The sequence below is a fragment of the Squalius cephalus genome (assembly GCF_949319135.1).
Source record: "Squalius cephalus genome assembly, chromosome: 11".
Classification (NCBI taxonomy): Eukaryota; Metazoa; Chordata; class Actinopteri; order Cypriniformes; family Leuciscidae; genus Squalius; species Squalius cephalus.
In genome coordinates this window covers 31,058,495-31,064,797 of record NC_137132.1, presented here as the reverse complement: position 1 = coordinate 31,064,797, position 6,303 = coordinate 31,058,495, and positions in this window count along the sequence as shown.

Below are 6,303 nucleotides of genomic sequence, written 5' to 3'. Positions count from 1 at the left end.
GCAATACTCGTTCCCTCTTCTAGAGAGAACCGAGGTTACATTAGGTAACCGAGTACGTTCTCTTACGAGAGGTTCTCTCGTATTGGGTAAGTTGCTTACGCTACGGGAACCCCTTGTCAACGCCGTGCATGCCGAGCAATCACTAATGAGTCCCAGGGGAAACCCGGGGAGCACAATAAGTGGAGAAACAGGCGGCCAGCAAAGCGGGCCAACACATGTACATAAGCACACCGTAGGGACATATACATAACATAACCCTTATAGTGCAGCTCGACCAGGGGAGCTAAGTCACGTGATGTAGCCTGCGCATAAGGATTTTGGGCAGATCATACACACTCGCTTAGACTGACAAAAGTTTAGCCTGCAAGGCAGGAACTTCCAGGTTGTAAAGCCTAACAAATGTAGACGGAGAGGCCCAGCCTGCCGCCGTACAAATGTCATGAATGGAAATTCCGCTGGACCACGCCCACGAAGAGGCCATGCCTCTAGTGGAATGAGCCCTGATACCCAAAGGGCACTGCAGGTGTTTTGACGCATATGCTGCCGCAATAGCGTCCACTATCCATCTGGACAGGCTGTGTTTCGAGGCGGCGAGACCCATCTGAAAGCGGCGTAATGTAAACTCTCAGCGCCCTGACAGGGCAAAGGAGGTTAACAGTGTTCTCACTACCTGATGCTGGCAGAGCTGATAGTGAAATGACCTGTGCTCTAAAGGGAGTGCCAATCACCTTAGGCACATAACCATGCCTCAGTTTGAGGATGACTTTAGAATCATTTGGTCCAAACTCGAGACACGTAGCGCTCACAGACAGCACGTGTAAGTCCCCCACGCGTTTGACTGATGACAGTGCTATCAGAAAAACGGTTTTGAGCGACAGGTATTTTAGATCTACGGAATCTAGCGGTTCAAAGGGATGCGTTTTCAGGGCCTCTAGGACCAACGACAGATCCCAGATAGGAACCGATGGGGGTCGCGGGGGGTTCATCCTCCTGGCTCCCCTGAGGAAGCGGATGATGAGCTCGTTTCTTCCTATTGACTGGCCGCGTGTTGGCACTGCGAACGCTGCAATAGCCGCCACATACACTTTGAGCGTGGAGGGGGACCTGCCCTTGTCCAGCAGCTCTTGAAGGAGCAGAGCACCCATGAGACCCCACAAGTGCGTGGGTCTAGACTTCTGCTGGTGCACCATGAGGAGAACACAGACCATTTAGACGTGTACAGCCTTCTCGTAGAAGGACCTCTAGACTGCGTGATCGTGTTCACGACCCCTTCTGGCAAGGCAACGGGTATCCGTTGATTATCCATACATGCAGAGACCAGCGCTCTGGATGGGGATGCCAAATCGAGCCGCCGGCTTGAGAGAGGAGATCTCTCCTCACCGGGATCGGCCATGGGACATGTGACAGCCGCATCAGTTCTGGGAACCAAATCTGGTTTTCCCATCGCGGGGCTATGAGGAGCACTGAGTGGCGTGCTTCCCTGATTCTCTTGCTTACCTGTGGCAACAGCGAGATCGGAGGGAAGGCATACAGTGGGAGGCTGGGCCAGGTTTGGGCCAGCGCATCCTTGTTCTTCAAAAAGAACTTTGGGCAATGAGCATTGTCTTTTGACGCAAAACGTTCGACTTCCGCTTTGCCGAATAGGCGCCACAATAGCTGGACTGTCTGAGGATGCAGAGACCATTCTCCCGGGGGAATATTGTCTCTGGACAGTCTGTCTGGACCATCGTTCAGGCTGCCTGGCACATGCGCGGCTCTCAGAGAGCGTAAAGAGTGCTGAGCCCAAACGAGGAGGCGTTCTGTGAGATCGCAGAGGTTCCTGGATGACACCGTACGACACCACAGACATGTTGTCCGAACGGACTAGAACGTGGTGATCCCATATGAAAGGGAGAAAGCGCTTCAGCGCGTTCTCGACTGCTATCATCTCCAGACAGTTTATATGAAGGCCTTTCTCTCGGTCTGACCACAGGCCAAAGACCGGTCTGCCCTCGAAGAGAGCGTCCCAACCTGAGTTGGAAGCGTCCGTCGAGATGATTTTTCGGTACGAGACAGCTCCCATCGTCACTCCCCGCTGGTACCAGTCGGTCACTAACCAGGGCTGCAGAGCTGAAACGCAGCTCTGAGTCACTCTGATTCGTCTGCCGCCGTAAGCCCACGCTCGGTGAGGCACACGCGCGTTTATCCAGCGTTGCAGTGGGCGCATACGCAACAAACCCAGCTGAAGCACTGCTGCAGCTGATGCCATATAACCCAGCATTTTCTGAAATGTTTTCAGAGGGGCGGTGCTGTCTTTCTGGAAAGACGCGGCTAGATGTCGAACATGGCGCGCGTGCTGTGTCGATAAGCGGGCCGTCATAGCCACAGAGTCCAATTCTATCCCTAGGAAAGAAACTGACTGACTGGGCAGTAGTGAGCTCTTGGTCCAGTTGACCGTGAGACCCAGGCATTCCAGGTGGCTGAGAAGCGCTGTCCTGTGAGATATAAGCTCTATCTCTGACTGCGCTAAAATCAGCCAATCGTCCAGATAGTTCAAAATTCGCATTCCCCGATTTCTCAGGGGAGTGAGAGCCACGTCTATGCACTTCGTGAAAGTACGGGGTGCTAAAGACAGGCCGAACGGAAGGACGGTGTATTGATACACTTGACCCTCGAAGGCAAATCTCAAGAAAGGCCTGTGACGGGGTGTTATCTGAATCTGAAATCTTTCAGATCGAAAGAGATAAACCAGTCCCTCGGGCGAATTTGCGCGAGTATCTGTCTGGTTGTGAGCATTTTGAACGGCCTTCTCATGAGGGCTTTGTTCAAGTATCTCAGGTCTAGTATAGGTCTCAGACCTCCGTCCTTCTTTGGAACGAGGAAATAGCGGCTGTAAAAGCCCATCTCGCTCATAGAAGGAGGTACCGGTTCTATGGCCCCTTTGCACAGCAAATTCGCTATTTCTGCACGAAGTAGGTGTGCTACTTCTGTATTCACCGTTGTCTCGGTGCGCGCATGAAAGTGCTCAGCACCCATTGTTGTCTCAGTGCTCAGCACCCATTCTGACACGCCTGGAATAGCTTCCCATGCTTCTGCATGTATTGCTAGGGGCAGAATGGCCTCCGGGTTCCGATTGCCGCACTTCGTGGGCTCGAGAACCTGATTCAGCGGTATGAGCGCGGTGCTTGGACACGGCGGCTCGCTGACAGAGACAGCTGTCTGTTTTACAAATGATGTCCCGATCGCTTTGGATGGGGAACACACTGTGGGAAAAACGGGATGTTCGAGCGGCGCCGTGGGCAAAGTGTTTGTCAGTAGATGTGAGCGCTCGTGAGCGGGCACAGTGCTTACTTTTATGACATGACCGGACAGAGGTAATTTTGGCCGTGTGGCAGAGCGGGCAGTGAGAAGGTGTGGGCACGGGTTCGTGGGCACATTTCCTACTCTTATCACTCGAGCGGCATTTGCCAGCTTTATGGGAGTGGGCTCTGTGAGGGACACGGGGTTTATAGTGCTTGTGTGTAGGTGTGAACACTGAGATGTGGGCACATTTTTTACACTTAAAACACCAGCAGCTTGAACCCCATAACCAGACATTACACTCTTTTTGAGATTTCTCTGGGTCGCCGTAAAAACAGCGGTTGCATGCAGGCGAGCGGGTAGCTTCACCGACTCGTTGGCTGCCAAATACACTTCTGCAGTAGCCTGACTTAAGGGGACTGACAGAGCAGTGCGTTTTGACGGTGGTCCGGCCGCAGCAGGACTTAACCGTCTTTTCCTCCTTTCGGTAGCTAGGAGGACTTCGCGTGCTCGGGCTTCAGCATGATCTTAGGCCGGGGTCCCCGCGGGGGAGGCGGTCTGTGACGGCAGGGCCGGCCGCCCTGTCGTCGCTGCGAAGATGGAGGCGGGTCTGGATGCTGGTTAGTGCTTAGCGCAGGCGGCTGATCTCGAGAGCGGCCTGCAGCTGAGCTAGAGCGTCGAGGCAGGAAAAGGTTCGTAGCCTGCGTAGTCTTTTGTACCTCCGAAAAACGGTCGACGATACCGTTTACCGCTGGGCCGAAGAGACCAGTAGGGGAGAGCAGTGTGTTGAGAAAGGCAGAGCACTCAGATTCCCTCATGTCGGCGAGCGTCAGCCAGAGATGCCTCTCTGTAACGGTAAGCGATGACATGCACCTTCCAATCGCCTGGGCCTCGGATTTGGTAGCACGAAGGGAGAGATCCGTCACGCTCCGTAAATCCAAGATAGCGGCCGGGTCCGGGCCCTTTTCGTCTATCTCACAGAGGAGATCGGCCTGGAAAATCTGTAGGACAGCCATGGAGTGTAGGGCGGAAGCAGCTTGTCTGGCGGCAGAGAAAGCACTGCCGATGAGAGCTGATGTAGTCCTACAGGCTTTAGACGGGAGGGCAGCCTTTGAACGCCATCCCGCAGAGGGCGGACAAAGGTGCGCTGCTACTGCCTCCTCCACAGGGGGGATAGCGTTGTACCCCTTGTCCACCTGGGAGAGCGCCGAAGAAACATGAGAGTGGAGTCTCGCGGAGAATGGTGCATTCCACGATTTAGCAAGCTCAGCGTGGAGCTCAGGCAGGAAGGGTGCAGATCTGGAAGCGGGCGCTGGGGGGCGGCGGTGCAGAAAACAGCCGTCGAGTCGGTTGGGCGCGGGCTCCTTAGGCGGGGACCACTCGAGGCCGAGCTGGTCACCGGCCTTAGACAGGAGGCGCACAAGTTCCGCATCCACGCCGGCCCGCGTCCGCGTAGAATCCTGGACAGAAGAGGAAGCGGAGCGGTGTGAACCGGACCAAATCTTCACTGTCTGAAGCCAGGATAGAGCAGCTGTCACCGGCGGCATCTCCTTCCGCTTCATCCCCTGAAGCGGCAGCAGTAAGGGCGGAAGCCGGCAGCTGCGCGTCAGAAAAGGGGGATGGAGAAGGAGATAGAGAAGCTCGAGGGAGGGGCTCCGGCGAGCTTTTAAGTGGCACTTCCGGCTCCGGCGGTCTCTGGGAGCGGTGCTTCTTCTTGCGCGGTCCGGTAGAGACGGGCGGAGAAACAGCTTCGGCTTCAAATGCTTCAAGTCAAGCCCGCAGGGTCGACATTGAGAGTTCTTCGCAATGCACGCAGCCTCCCGTAGAAAGAGCGAGGGCTGCATGTTCTCGTCCCAGGCAGAGAGCGCAGATCACGTGGCGGTCTCCAGCGCTGAGCGGGGCTCGGCACGAGTCACAGGAACTGCGAGGCATTTTTAGAAAAACGCTCACGCTCTTTTAGGAAGTGTGACGCGAAGGCGAACATACAGTGTAGAAGGATATAAGGATACTTTGTCGCCGGATAGCGTGGCAGGCACGGATGGCTGAAGGTGGCGAAGACGACCGGCTTTTTCAGGCGCTTTCCTCTGCTTGCTAGTCGCTTGATTCCACCGCGGCGGCTTCTCTCAGGATTCAGTGATGCGCAGAGCTCGCTGAAGAGATGAAAAATCAGGGTAGCAGCCCCCCGAGCCCTTGCTTATATACGCTTAGCCACGCCCATTCTGGCGGGCTCTGACGCGTGAGGGCGCGACGTCACGCGGGGCTCAGTGGTTGGCTGCTGCAGTTGCCGCAGGGCAGCCAATGAGCGCGCTAGATAGCCCGCTCTAGGTCTGCTAGCTGCTGCACTGCGTTGACAATAAATACAAAAATTAAGGATAATTTTTTGGCTTCATGTCTTGAGAAAAGATGACTTACGCAACTTACGCAATACGAGAGAACCTCTCGTAAGAGAACCATGTTTGAGGCAGGACAGCAGATAATTAGTGAAATCTATATCCGGGAGGTGAGATAATTCGATTGATAGGCAAGAAATATTCACAATAACAGACATCACTGAAATTTAAGTGAAAGCTAGATTTATATGCAGTGGTAATCAACCTTCTTGTTCCCTGGATGAAATCCAGAGGTTTAATCCACCCATTCCCGTCAGTTTGAATGTGGATAAGTGGTCTTGCCATTCCCAACATAATAAGCGGGCATTATCCCATGTACCTGGAAATCAGCAAATCACAGCAACAAAGGAACCGCCTCATCTCACATTTTTTTTTATGCATTTCACATTTTTTTTCTGCATTTCAGTTATATTTTCATATAACACTTTAGAATCTCAGGGAGAACACTAAGCTCAATGGCGGCAGAAGAAGCTGTCATTGGACAGTGTTATTCATTTTATCTATAGAAAATGTCATTTTAAAAATGTTGTTCCTCTGTAATAGCTATTAGCAATCATTTTAGATTACTAGGGCCAGAAGATTGTCCAGATTTTAAAGACGGATGATGCTCCTAATCAGAAATATTTACGAAAAT